General features: G+C 35.8%; 1 long non-coding RNA gene across 6 annotated transcripts in view; it reads right to left on the bottom strand.

Annotated features, from left to right (window-relative positions):
* Positions 1–14,086, bottom strand: part of LOC112648270 (uncharacterized) — a 77,176-nt gene that overhangs the window by 18,132 nt on the left and 44,958 nt on the right. For 3 of the 6 annotated variants that reach the window (XR_007411756.1, XR_007411754.1, XR_004817254.2), the window contains exons 3-4: positions 11,313–11,398; positions 1,224–1,338 (exon numbers count right to left, since the gene is read on the bottom strand). This is a non-coding gene — a long non-coding RNA (uncharacterized LOC112648270). The remainder of the gene's footprint in view (positions 1–1,223; positions 1,339–11,312; positions 11,399–14,086) is intronic. The other 3 variants (XR_007411755.1, XR_003128877.3, XR_003128879.3) reach the window with 1 other exon arrangement.

The raw sequence follows: 14,086 nt of genomic DNA, 5'->3' as shown, positions 1-14,086 counted from the left end.
CTCAATCCCTGGTATACAGCAACCAACTTGTATTGAATATGTGTACACCTCAGATATTTGGCTTCAACTCTCTTAACATCTCTCTACACCTCAACTTGGTTGGCTCTCTCTTTTTTTTAAGATTTTATTTATTTATTTGAAAGAGAAAAAGAGCACGTGCAGGGGAGAGGCAGTAGCAAGCTCCCCACTGAGTAGGGAGCCGACCCCCACAGGGCTCCTTCCCAGGACCCCGGGATCGTGACCTGAGCTGAAGGCAGACACTTAACTGACTGAGCCACCCAGGTGCCCCTGGTTGCCTCTCTTATCTTATCATCAAATCCACAGTCCTCACTAGGGTTTACATGAATGGTCTGAATGGTTTCTCTCACTTTGTCTCCTACCTTTCTTCTCCTCACTCACTCTGCTCTAGTCACTTGGGTCTTCTTGCCATTAACAGAGCATGTCAAATATGAATTAGGCTCAAGACCTTTGCACAGCTGTTCCTGTTATCTGGAATGTTCAACCATCAGTTATCCTCATGGCTTATTTTCCTCCCTTAATTCATGTCTCTAGTCAAAGGTTACCCTCTTTTTTTTTTTAATTTATTTTTTATTGGTGTTCAATTTACTAACATACAGAATAACCCCAGTGCCCGTCACCCATTCACTCCCACCCCCCGCCCTCCTCCCCTTCTACCACCCCTAGTTCGTTTCCCAGAGTTAGCAGTCTTTACGTTCTCTCTTTGTAAGGCCTACCTTCACCACCTTACCTAAACTAGTCCCTGGATCTTTCTCTCTACAAATTTAACTCTGTTTTACTTTGCTTAATTGCAAGTATCACCATAGGACATTATACTGGATATTAATGCAGCCATTTAACAAATAGATAGTACTTGATAATCCCAGGCCCACAGCAGGCGCATACTGAAGTGAGCCTAGGTTCTTCGGAGAGAGCAGAGAATAAAATAGACAAACGTCCCTATCCTCGTGGGGTTTATATTTGAGTAAGCAAGATGCAACATAAACTAGACAAATTAATAAAAACATACGGCATGTTAGACAGTAACAAGGAATCATTATTTTTAGAAATAGAGTAGGAAGGGGAATTTAGCTGTGACACGGGTGGGACTGAAACTTAAAGTAGGTGCCCAGGGAAGGGGATCATAAGCACCTGAATGCTGGGAGGAAGCTAGCCCTGTAGACAGCTACAGGAAGGAAGCTCCAGGCAGAAGAAAGAGCACTTACTGTGGGTTGGAGGAAGGGGAGGGCGCGTATATTTTATCAGTTGATTATCTCTCCCTTGGAATGGAACCTCCGTTAGAGCTTCTAAATGTGTGGTTCACTGCCAAATCCTCAAAGCCTAGAACAGAAAGCTCTGGCTAAGCATGTTTGAATGAATTCAGTAAGTTAATCATTCTCAGTTTACAAATAAGAAAATCGAGGCACGGCCATTAAGTACCTTGCCCAAAGTACCAGGTGGATTAAGATTTGAACCAAAAAAAAAAAAAAAATCTAACCCCATCGTCTATATGCTAACTACTATCTTCTGCTGCTCTATCCCAGGTCTCCCTGAAAATAAGAAAGTCCATGTGGTCTGCAGCTTAAATGGCTCAACTGTCACCAAAGAAAAAGAAGGAGAGTAAAAAACTATCCTAGATTACCTATATTTATGTCAGATTTTAAGTTTAGACTCAGAAAAGTTAACACATTCCCCAAGGTTAATTCCAGAATTGTCTGAATTGAAAGCAGATAATGATCACCACTGAAGAGACCGGCCAAGGGATGGGTAGTTCGCCTCGGCTTATTGTTCATTTGTGTGTGACTTTGTGCAGTGGCCTCTCTCTGTGCCTCAGTTTCCTCAGCTGCAAAATAGAAAGGTTGGGCTAGGCAATCCCTAAATCCCCTTCTGCTTTAATGTTCTCTTTTCTCTAAATACAAAATCCATGAAAATATTCTGGAACGTTCTGCAAGTCCACGAAGAGACAAGTAGAAATTATCTGTGAAGGAAAATGTACATACAGAGGCACTCCAAGGGGAAAGAGTTTTAAAGAGAAGGCAACAGGGCCTAACAAAATTCATGTGTGAGGGAAATAGTATACAGATAGTAGACAGACAAGGCTGAAACAGGGTGAGGAGAGAGCCAAGGGGGACGTCTGAAGATGCTGTTTCTAAGCTTAGAATATGAAGAGTTTTCAGCACTGTGGTAAGGTGTTTGGATCCTAGTCGAAGGGTAATTGAATGCGTGGACAGTTTCCTTACATGTTGTTTATTTTTTCATATGGTTAGTGGTACATCGACATTATGGGCCACAGCAACAATTAATGTCTTTTTTTGTGTGTGTGTGTGTGTGTGTGCTAAGATGCTTTCTTTGACATGAATTGTTTCAAGACAAGGAGGACAGGGAAGAGACGGAGCTTTAAAAAATGAATACATTTCACAGATGCCAAAATAACATTAGAAGACCTTCCTTTCTCCATTCTTTCTTTCGTATCCTCAACCGCTGTAAACTGTCGAGGCATATGGTCCGTGTCCTCACGTAGCTTATCACAGGGCGGAAGACAACATTAAATAAACAACACGGGAAGGTACTCCTCGGGCCACCTTAGAGTATATAGGGTGTGACACTTCAAGAATAATTCTAAATTGAATATGGTCACTTCTAGAATTTTCAAATGTCACTGTGTACCTGAGAATGGTAATTGTAAAAAAAGAGTTGCAAGTTTCCTTTCTGTGGTTGGTTCAGTGGTCAAGAGACTAAGAAACAAGAAAAACTGATTACAGAGAGCCCCTCCACACCACTTCTTTTCCCCTCCTGTCCTTTCCCCTACCTCCTCCTCCTATTCCTTGTTATGCTTTGCAACAGCCATCTGCGTGAAAAGCTCAAAAAGCTGCCTTTACAGACTGTGTGATTCACCAGTCTTTGCACAGTATTGCATTTCTTGATGACTCACATGTTGGATAACCCATGTGTGCCCTTCATGTGTAACTGGAGATGGTGTTTGTCTCCTAGAGTCATATATAATTCGCATGGCTGTAGCACATTAGTACATCTACAGTAGAGGCCACTAAAAAATAATATATATTTTTTTCAGCAATAACGTGTCAAAGGCACTTAAGAAAATTTAGTAGAAATCCATTTCTGAACAGTTCAGTTGTTCGGTTAAGTTGTTATATATAACACAGATGCAAAAAAAAAAAAAAAAAAAGATAGGTACTCGGGATTTTGGAATTAGAAAATTCTAGCCACTTTCAAATCTAAATACTAACACATACTGAACTGATAAAACCGAAGCCAAACCCAAGTATCCCCATAAAGAAGAGTGACTGGATTCTAGAAAGGACTACAGTGCTTACCAGTACACTGAATTCAAAATATGAAATTCATGTGTATCATAGTGTCTGTTTCTAAGAAACCAAAGATAATTTTGTTGTGTGTGTACCACATATATCTATATTTTAGTAACATGCAGATACATTTATATTTTTAAAATAATATCTTTGCTTTAAGTAGGGAGTTGTTTTAGAAGTAAATTAATAGGCCATCTAAAACTTTATTTCCTCCTCAATATTTTGGAAGCAGTGACAACCTTAGAATTCCCTCATTAGGTCTCCAAATCACTTCCCTTTCTCTGCCTTTTTGCTTACCATCCATATTTTATTTCATTTTTTAAAATTTTATTTTGTTTTAGTTAGTGCCTTCTTTTACTCATCTCTCCCCATGTATTTTTTTTAGACCATGTCTTACCTTCAAATTATTCAGAGTTTAAAAGAACATTCTGGGTCTCACTTTTTGTGGACCTTTGTAGAGTGAACATTTGGATGTGACAGGAAGAGTATCATTAGAGAAGGGCCACCTCACAAACTTGAAAACAAATGGACTCTGGTAAAGTATCTTTTGAGACTCAGAACACAGCTCCTCCAAACATACATGACTACATCAGCTGTCAATGGTAGGCTTTTTGAAAAGTTGATGTCTGGGAGACAGCTATTTATACTTTGTGTGGGGGAAAAAAAAATCTCTTCAGTTAGCTAATCTGTCATAAGAAAGACAAAGTTTATTCATGTAAATGGGGAAACGAGGACAAATAACCATTCTCCTTTGGAAATGAAACTGTGTCATACAAATATTTCAGAGTGTTTGCATTTTTAAAATCATGTCTCTATTCAAAGTATAAATGTAGGTATGTTTCCAGTTTTCTGTAGAGAACTCTACACTTTGCTTGCATCCGAAAATATTCTAATATTATTACCAACCATCTTTTACAACAAAGTACTTTTTTCCTTTCCTTGATTTTAGTTTTAAGTGATCATTAAGCTCTGTTCGGTTTTATGCTAATGACATTGAAATGTGTTAGAAGTGAAATCAATTGGATAAAGGGAGAGATTACCTAATAATACATTCTCCGGGGCAGAGGGGCCATGTGAGCTTTGACGGGGTATAGCATAGGCATTTCTCCTGGGATTGGCATACAGATGTCTCCAGGTGGAAATGAAGCCCAGCAGCGGGAGAGGTGATAACAATCACACTTGTAATAAGAGGATGTAATAACTGTTTTCTTAATAGAAACCTAAAAGGGGTTTGGGTCTGGATTTTTAAAAGCACTTCATTCACATAGTTCTGTTTCTTAACACTTACAATGCATTTCTCCCCCCTTCTGTCTGAAAAGACATTACAATAAAAGGTGCAAAGATATTTTGATGAGGTGACTAGAGGGTGATTTTTTTAGGCTATATGAAAAGAAAAACAAATTTGTTACATTTGTACTTACTTGCATAGGAGCGTGTGGAAACTATAGTCCAGTTCTTGGACACAAAACTGGATTAATCCAAAAAATAATGAGTAAGTACCTTTAGAGGATACCCTCTTCCCTGCGTGCTAAATGCACAAATAACATTTCTATTTAATAAAATTCAAAGACAGCTAGGTTGCAAATAGTTCTAGCAATAATTACTGAAATTTTCTATAGGTTAAAAACTAGCACGCTGGAAGATTCTTAATAGTGCTAATGATCCACAGTTAGCTATAAAGACAAGCTTAGGTGGGAACCCTTTGAAGGATCCCGTTTTGAAGTACCTGCGCAATTCCTGTCATATCAGGTCAGGACTAGTAGGATTTGCGTCGAAGCTCTAAAGTATTTTTAATACTACAAAAGCATAAATGCACTCCAAGTTTATATTTAGGAAAGTTTCTCACAGTAATTCTTCCTAAGTGTAATGAGATTAAGGTCCAGATGATGGAGAATTATTTTTAAACTCAACAAATCTAAAATGTTATGCTTATTCTATTGATAAAAGAAGTATGGCATGGGGAACGTTACATACTTTGCCTATTTTTAAATATACATATTTAAAGTACTTCCAGTCCGTGAGCATGGAATACTTAGATAGTTCAGACTTTTGCTTTTGGGATACAATATTTAACGTCAACAAAAACCAATGGCAGTCATGGCTGCATGGGTTATGGGGAAAGTATAAAGAATGGGACAGAAGACCTGAGTTTGTGCTGTAGCACCAGCAGCTATGAAATCTTAAATAAATGATGTAATCTTTCAGAACTCCATTCGTCAAGAGAAAATGAATAGCTCTCAACTTCCCCATCAACTTCATGATGCTGTGGTGAGGATTAGCTTAGCTAAGGGAGAACAAAATCTATAATGGTTAAAATGGGTTTTGGTATGAGGAAGACCAAGTTTGAACTTTGACTTTTGCCACTTTCTAATTAAAGGGCCTTTTACACTTAATCTTTCAAAATCTCAGTTTCCCCTCCTATGGGTATAAAAAAAGTTGAGCCAGACTGACTACTTATCTGTCTCTCTATCATCCATCTATTTACTTATTTATCATCTGTCTTTCTACCTATCTCCCTATATACTTATTAAGTAATCATCACATTGTTAGTGCTGGCAAATATGAATAAAGTAGAAGAAAGCATTTTGGAGAGTAGTATTCCATGCAAATATAACTCCATTATTAATGGAAATAGCATGAGAAAAATGGTATTTCTTAAATGTGTTTTTTAAAGGAAAACCTTCAGGTCTAAAGTTAAGATTCTCAAGCAATTACATATTATTTAAGTCAGAGAATAGCAAGTAGGATATTATATCAATATCTAATTATAATTCCTGAAAGAAGTGAATCCATTCAATTAAGAGGAAAACACTGTAAAAAAAAGTATAAAAAAATATATGGTCTCTATCCTTCCTTCTGTCGCTCTTAAGAAAGTATTTTGGGGTTTTCTTTTGACATCTAGGGGAGTAGTAGCTGCTCAGGATGCTGACTTATAGGAGTTCTAAAAAATCTTCATACCTAAAGAGGAGAGAAAACAGGGACTCGAACTGATACTTGGACACCCATGTTCGTAGCGGCACTATTGACAGAACCCAAAAGATGGAAGCCACCCACTTTCTATCAGATGAATGAATTAACAAAATGTGCTTTATACATACAATGGAATATCATTCAGCCTTAAAAGATGAGGAAGTTCTGTTACAACACTGATGAACCTTGAAGAGGCTAAGTAAAATAAGCCAATCACAAGAGGACAAACAGCATATGATTCCATTTGATGTACCTAGAATAGTCAAATTCGTAGACACAGAAGGTAGACTGGTGATTGCCAGGGCTGGTGGGGCCTGGGGATGGGGGGACAGATGGAATGCCACGTTGTTGTTTAATGGGTATGGAGTTTCAGTTTAAGTAGATGAAAAAAGTTCCAGAGATGGATGGTGGTGATGGCTACGCAGTGATGTGAATGTATTTGATGCCACCGGACTGGACACTCTAAAGTGGTCTTAATTTTATGTTGTGTGTATTTTTCACCCTAAAAAAACTCCCTATCTAATAATTGTCTGTACATTTTTCTGTCTCCTTAGAATCATAATCACAATCTTCAGTTTTTGGTGTGTATTCAGTATTTCCAAAAATAATTTGAATGGGATGTGGAAAGGGGAGTAAAATTGATCATTTTTGCTTTGGCTGAATCATCTCATTCTAATCCCCATTTTCTGAGTTTAAAATAAATTCATTTAATCCATGTTAAGATAACCAAAATGGCTCCTGGATTTGCTTTCTTTTCTAGCTAATGGCTTTGGGCTAGAATGATTGATTGATTTAGCAAGGCAGGCATTTTATAGAACCACCCAAATAACTATCTATAAATGGAACTGAGGTCGACACACAAATAGTATTTATACAAATGCTGCAAGTATTTACAATTGGGTCTTCTAAAGAAAGTCTTCTGTAGCCAACTATCATCATATTCTTTATATACCCTCATCAGAGCTTTAAAATTTTACTCTTCACATACTCCCTTACCCCATCCATAAGCTTCAAGGTTCAGAAATTCCTAGGCTAGTCCATTAGAACATTTCTTGCCCGTGTGCACCAGAGAACATATGCAAGGATATTTATAGCAGCAGCAAGTGCAATTGCAAAGCAGACAATAACTCAGATGTCAAAGAAAAGCATAGAAAAATAAATTGAGGGTATTTGCACAATTGAATACTATATAGCAGGGAGGTAAACGAACATATCATTATATGCAACGATGTCTATGACCCCTAGCAATATAATATTTAGTGAAAAAAGCTAGTTCTAGTAAGGCTATTAGAAAATGTTGTCATTTTTCCAGGGTCTTAAACAAGCAAAAGTATCATACATATATAAAAAGATAATAGCAAAACAAGTCACAAAAGTGGCAGAGTCACTGTGAAAATCTGTGTGGGTTACACTGCACATTTCAAAGGGGCATCATTCAGATGAGGCCCAGCTAGACACGAAAGTACACATCTTGCACATTTGTAAAGTACACACTTTGCACTACTTTGGCCTTGGTAACTATAACTTCGAAGGAAGAAGGTTGAGAGGGGAGAAGCAATCCTCTTGGTATGGTTCTAATTCTTAAATTGTGTAATAGATTTATAAGTATTCATTACATTGCATATGAATTTTTTGTATTTATCAAATAATAGACTCCCAGAAATAGTTCTAGGATATATCTTGGGTTTTAGGATAGAAGAGAGCAGAGATATAAAATCAACTATTTTCCATACATGGAGAATTTTTTATTCTACTCTATTCTTTCATCCCTAAAAAATCACTGCTTTTTTGCACTCCCCCCAAATACATATCTTAAATCAAAATATTGCACTATAGGGCCCTATTTAGCTACGTCAAATTCTGAGCATAAAATACTTGTCATGATTTCTTGTCAACTGTCAACTAAGTGTGGAGATACCCAATCCTGATCCCATGAAAAAGTGATATACTAAATTTGCCCCATGCTCAGTAAGTATCTTCTGCAGCTCCTCAGGTAGGTAAAATATATTGAGGGATCCCTGACATTTCTGCTTTGGGAAAAAGACCCAACTCTTCAAACCTACTGTATGTCTGGTGATGTCCATCAACCCTACTCAATATGTAGCACACAGCATACTCTGCTGTGATTTTCTACACAAAATTATTAGATATAAAAGTTCAAAATTTTGTGAAAATTTACCAATTTACTTGTTAAAGTTGGCTCTTTCCAAAACAGGTGGACATAAACTAAAAGAAATATTTCCAGTTGAAGCTTATCTAAGGTAGAGTCACTTTAATTTAAAAAGATAAATAAATGCCTCCCATGGCATGTTAAAGCCACTTACTGTCAACAAGTATCTTGGATCTCAATCTTAATGTGATTTAAAAACTCATTTTTTAAAAAACCTAGGTAAGTAGCTGAAAATCCATGAATCCTCATATTTTTGAAACCTAAAAACAAAGTTATCACATCAGTTACTAATCTAATACATTTCTAGACAAAATAAATTTTGCTTTTTAAATTATCTGTTATAACCATTTATAAATATATATAATATTAGATAGTATTACGGTATATAATCATTGATTTCATAGTCTTGCTATCTTTTTAATAAAGTTCCTAAATTTTTTATATTTTTGAAAAAAAGTCACTGTTTCTGTAGAAAATGTAGCATCTTATTTTCCTATCTGCAGGAACACTTAAGTGGAATACTCATTATCAGAAAGTTTTGATTGCTTAATCAGTATAATAAACACTACCTTAAAAGAGCACATTCCGAACCTGTCTCTCCAGTGACAGTTGAAACATCATTATATTGTGTGATACACATACTCAGAGAATAACAGCTCCTTCTACTTATATATAATAATCACTCTATTTTATATTAGATATATTACATAAAATACTTTGCTTTAAGAACAAAATATTTTAGCTACTACTACTCTCTAATGGACACACATTCTCGATTTTCATTTAGCATTTGTCTATAATAAACCATGTATCCTTTTATATATGAAAATGATTAAAACCCTAAAACCAAACAAGCAAAAAATGTGAACAGGGGTTATCACAATAAAAAGGAAAAAAAAATCTACAAATTGGTTTAAGTTAATTAAGTTAAAATAATATAAACCAAAGTATGTCTTTTGTCTGGCTTGATTAGGTCAACTCATAAATCCAGTTTAAAAAACAATTTGCTCAATTTTTCTAGCAAAAGAGAAAAATGAGGGCAAGTACAGTATAGGAGAATTTTTAAATGAGACATACTGACAGATTATAATGTGGTGTCTCATCAGATGACGTGGTGTTTTGACTGCTTGACTGCAGAAGGGCTATAATTTAAATGCCATTAAAGACACATAAGCTCTAGCATGGAGACAGGAATACTGTAAAATTTTTTGGTCTGTAGTCACAATGCAGATAAAATTGTTCCTTTGATCTTTCAATGCCAAAGTCTGTTGTCCAGAAGGGAAATGTCTTTGTGCTTCTGTCTTAAGCTAAGACAGATTTCATTTTCCATCTAAGTCATTTTGTTAACACCACATAAAAAGTGAAGTGTATTTTATCAGCAGAGCTTAGTTTTCTTTCATTGTTATTTTAGGTTACTTTATGACTATGTAGTGCTCAAAAAAATGTGCTCAAAATACACACATCTGGGTTTAAAGTGACTAGACTAATTCCGAATGTCTTGATGTGTACAGTTTACTGGCTTTTGTATCTTAGGAATTAAGAACATTGTTGTTTTCGTCTCTTTTCTTAAAGAGTAAGGACGGGTTTGGCTTATAAGACTCAGCAGAACATAAACATACATTTGACCTCTATTATCTAGTGAGGCACCTCACTAGATAATAATCTGTAATAAAATGTATGCTACGACTATTTGCAAAATCACAGCGAATTCTCGAAGTCTCTTAATAATTGAAAAGTTGTGATATGTTAACAATTTTTTTAGCTTTAAATTGTAAATGCGTATGTTACATTTAAGGGGAAATAACGATGTGGGAGACATTCATAATAGATTCATTATGTCTTGTTCTTTGGAAAATCTGACAAAAGGAATCACTCATTGTGATTTGCACAGTCTTGATAGCTCATTGCAAATTCATGTCAAAAACAAATATTGTTTTTACACCACAGTATGCCATGATAGTTTCCAGAATCCAGTAAACTTTAGGTCTTAGGCATTCATATCGGGATTCTTTTTTAATTTTAAAAACTGAGAGATAAATTTAAAAGAAATAGATACCAAGTTAAGGATATTTTTGCCGAGGTTGAGTCCGATATAAGTAAATATTTGTTTCTGTTCTCTATTCTCACACTTAGGAAGTATTTCCAGTTTCTTTTCTAGGTGAAATTTGGGGGATGATTGAAGCAGTATATTTAAAGACCAAAAATCATATTTTTTATCCTGCCAAATTTAAAGTATCTTGACAATAAGTTACTAAAATCTTGATAATAAACTACCAAAGTCAGGTTTGAAACAGTTTAAAGGTGAAAGGTCATATGCCTAAGTAGGATTTTTTTTTCTTCCTTGATACATTTTTTCTATCGTGACATGATGAAATTCTAAGAGTCAACTTTCTGTTTGACAGTTTTTTAGAAAATTGTTTTTAAAAATGAAAGAAAAAGGAAAAAAAAACTTATTCAGCACAATTTCTGGCCCAGATCAAGCTCAAAGTACAACAATTCAAATGCATCAGGCTTTTCTGCAAGACACTCAACAATAAGGAAACAAAATCAAAACCAAAGCCTGTAACTGACCTCTTTGTTAAGGCTGTTCTTCTAAATATTTCAGAAAATGGTTTGGATTCAGTAGAAACGGAGGCTTCTTTGGTTGCCTGTCCCAGCGTGGGGACTAATTGGAGAGGTTTCTGTCAAAATCTTTGCCTGGCTTTTGTTGTTGCCTGTTGGTGGCATATTATTAGTACAGACTCTAGAGTGTAACCTCCCTGAAAGCAGTGTCCCATGCATTCTTCCTCGTATCCCCCCACCCACCCCAGAGCTCAGTACATATGTCAGATGACAGCAGTCCCCACCTGCTGGATGGTGCACCCACGCCTCTTTTGTGTAGATGAGATTCCTTGACAATGAAAAGTACATCACGGGCATACTACCCAAACCCCTGCAAAACATAAATGATGTGTAAAGACATCATCATATAAAATAACTCTGCTTTATTAGTTTTGAAAATTATGCATCTGTCTATGAATGTCTAGGAAGAACCCAAGATTGAAACAGATTTCCTATTAGTCAGGGCTTCCTAATGAAAAAGTTAATTAGAGTTAAGATAACAAGAAGGGCAAGGGCATGAATGGCAACAAAATCTACCCTAGGAATACACTGCATATTTTGTATCTGTTTTTCAGGTATTTTTTTTTTTAAAAGTTCATGTCAGTAGCTTTCTAGAATCCATAACTGCTAATGGTTATAAGTATCAGCCCCAGGCAGATCGCCTAGCAAGATTTTCTGGAGCAGTGAAGGTAAACAAACCAATAACTATGCAAACAAATATTGCTTTTATGGTTGTTTAAACACTCAGTATACACTGGAGTATTAAGATACTAGGAGAAAGCGCAATAACTTCTGGTTATCATAGGAACAGTTGGATAATACTGATAAAAAATGTTTAAGCATACACAGAATCAGTATCACAGGAAACACATCATAAATCTAGTGTAAAAATATTTCTAACCAGAAGGGAATATCAGAGATTATAGTCACTAGAAGACATAAATAATTGTTTTAAATCAACTATTTAATTATGAGAGAGCGAGAGATTGAGATTTAACCACTTATGAATATAAAATTCCAGATGTAATTAAGCAAAAAGAAAAATTAAATTAAATTGGAGATTAAGGCAAATAAAAATATACAATGGGGGATATGGTTATATTTGGGGAAAATATTAGAAAGAGGAAAATCTTGATAAAATCTGTAAATTAAATAAAAATCATGTCAATGTATTTTTGCAGAGTTATGCTCTCAATCACAGCAATCCTCAACCTGTTCTGCAGCAAACCAGTTTAGCTTCGAGGAGATCACTGGTAATAATTTTGATTAATAAGGTAATTGTAGGGTGTTACTGAAACCCATTTCATTCTTAATTTGATGATGAAAAAAGCACTAATGCTCTTATAATGAAGATAACTATTATTTGTAGCCATTTTAAAGATAAATTAACAGTAAAACACAGTAGTTATTCCTTTTGATTCATTTTAAGGAATAAAAGCATTCTGAATAAACAATATTATAGGTTTTATTGGCTCAAATCCCAAAATAGTTTCAGACAATTTAGTGAGGACAAAATACAATCGTGTATGCGCAATACTAATCATTCTGCACTTCTTTTGGAGATCTAGAAACCGAGAAGGATCTGAAAATCTCTGTTAAGAGGCACTCTGTAAGCAAACTCAAAGCATAATGATTCTCTCAATACTATGAGAATCAATTTCTAACTTAAAGTAGTCAATTCTCTTCCAAGTATTTAGATAAGAGTATGCCTCTGGATAAGCCTTCTTCCGTACTAATTACTTGAGAAAATAACAGCAGAGGTGAAACCACCAAATAAATTATGAAAAACAGCGTGATATTGAGCAAAACCTGGTTTAATTCTCTAATAAAGCGTGCGGTGTTTAACATGGCTAACTTTAGAATCTGACCACAATGAACAGGTATACATCCTGAAGAAAGACCACCTGCAATACCTCTAGGTGTCAAGGAATACTTTGGTGTATGGTTCCAAAATGCGGTTGATACGAAATAGTGTGTTCTCCGATATCCAAGCTCCTTAAGCAGCCATAAAATATCAAAACAATTAGGGCACTTTGGAATGCGTAGTCAACTTCCTGCTGTAAGAACAGGAATCACAGCTGCTACTGTAGCCGTGGGTTTCCAGATGTCAAGGCTGGAAGGATAGTGAGGTAATTGCAGGAAGGAAGGGATACAATTTTGTTATCACAGATCTCCCTCCCCTTTGAAAAGCATGGATACGGCATCAATGTCAATGTTTTGGATATGCACATCATGAACTAGGTCTTCATGTAGAAGTGTCTCAGCATTTGTACACTTGCTTCTGTGGCAAAGGATATGCCAGAATTATTAAAATGTGTGGGAAACAAAGAGTGAGCACTCTCCAAGCATCATATTGCTGGTTGTACAAAGCATCTGTAGAGCGTTAATGGGCATTGTCAACTAAAGTTGGTCTTATCAGGAGAACCAAACAACAAGATTTACCAGAACCACAGTAAGTGTTCCAGAACCACAGTTTACCCACTACATTAATAAAAAAAAAAAAAAAGAAATAAAATGTTTGGACCCAGATGAATTAATCAACAATTCTATTTAAGGCTGTCTGCAATTATTAGTGACTGAGCAGAGGAAACTGGATGATGATTTTCCAGTATTCAGCTAAAAATAGCTCCTTTCTCAGCTTCTCCTGCTGTGTTGTCAAAGGTTAGAAGTTATCAAAAAAAAACCCATAAACTTTTATTCCAAAGCCAGAATCAAGGTGCAGTATTTCCATAAGGAAATTTGAAAGACTATTCAATTTTGGCATACCTCACTGGCAAAACCAGTACATATTTGTTCACAGGTCATTAAGATTAATTGAAAAAAAATTCAACAATTTCTTGCTTGTCTGTCAAAGGTTCTCAGTGATTATGCTGAGTGTAGAACATTTGTTGAGTGTTCTCTGTAAATGAACATTAACAATTGGTGCCTTGGTTTACTTACAAGCAAGGCAAGATTGAAAATAGTGTCTGAGAAGTGGTCAACTCTGGATTCATTCTAACCAGCTACAAAGCTAAGAGAT

The sequence above is a fragment of the Canis lupus genome, chromosome 7 (genome assembly GCF_003254725.2).
Source record: "Canis lupus dingo isolate Sandy chromosome 7, ASM325472v2, whole genome shotgun sequence".
Classification (NCBI taxonomy): Eukaryota; Metazoa; Chordata; class Mammalia; order Carnivora; family Canidae; genus Canis; species Canis lupus.
This window is presented reverse-complemented; position numbering and strand designations above follow the sequence as displayed.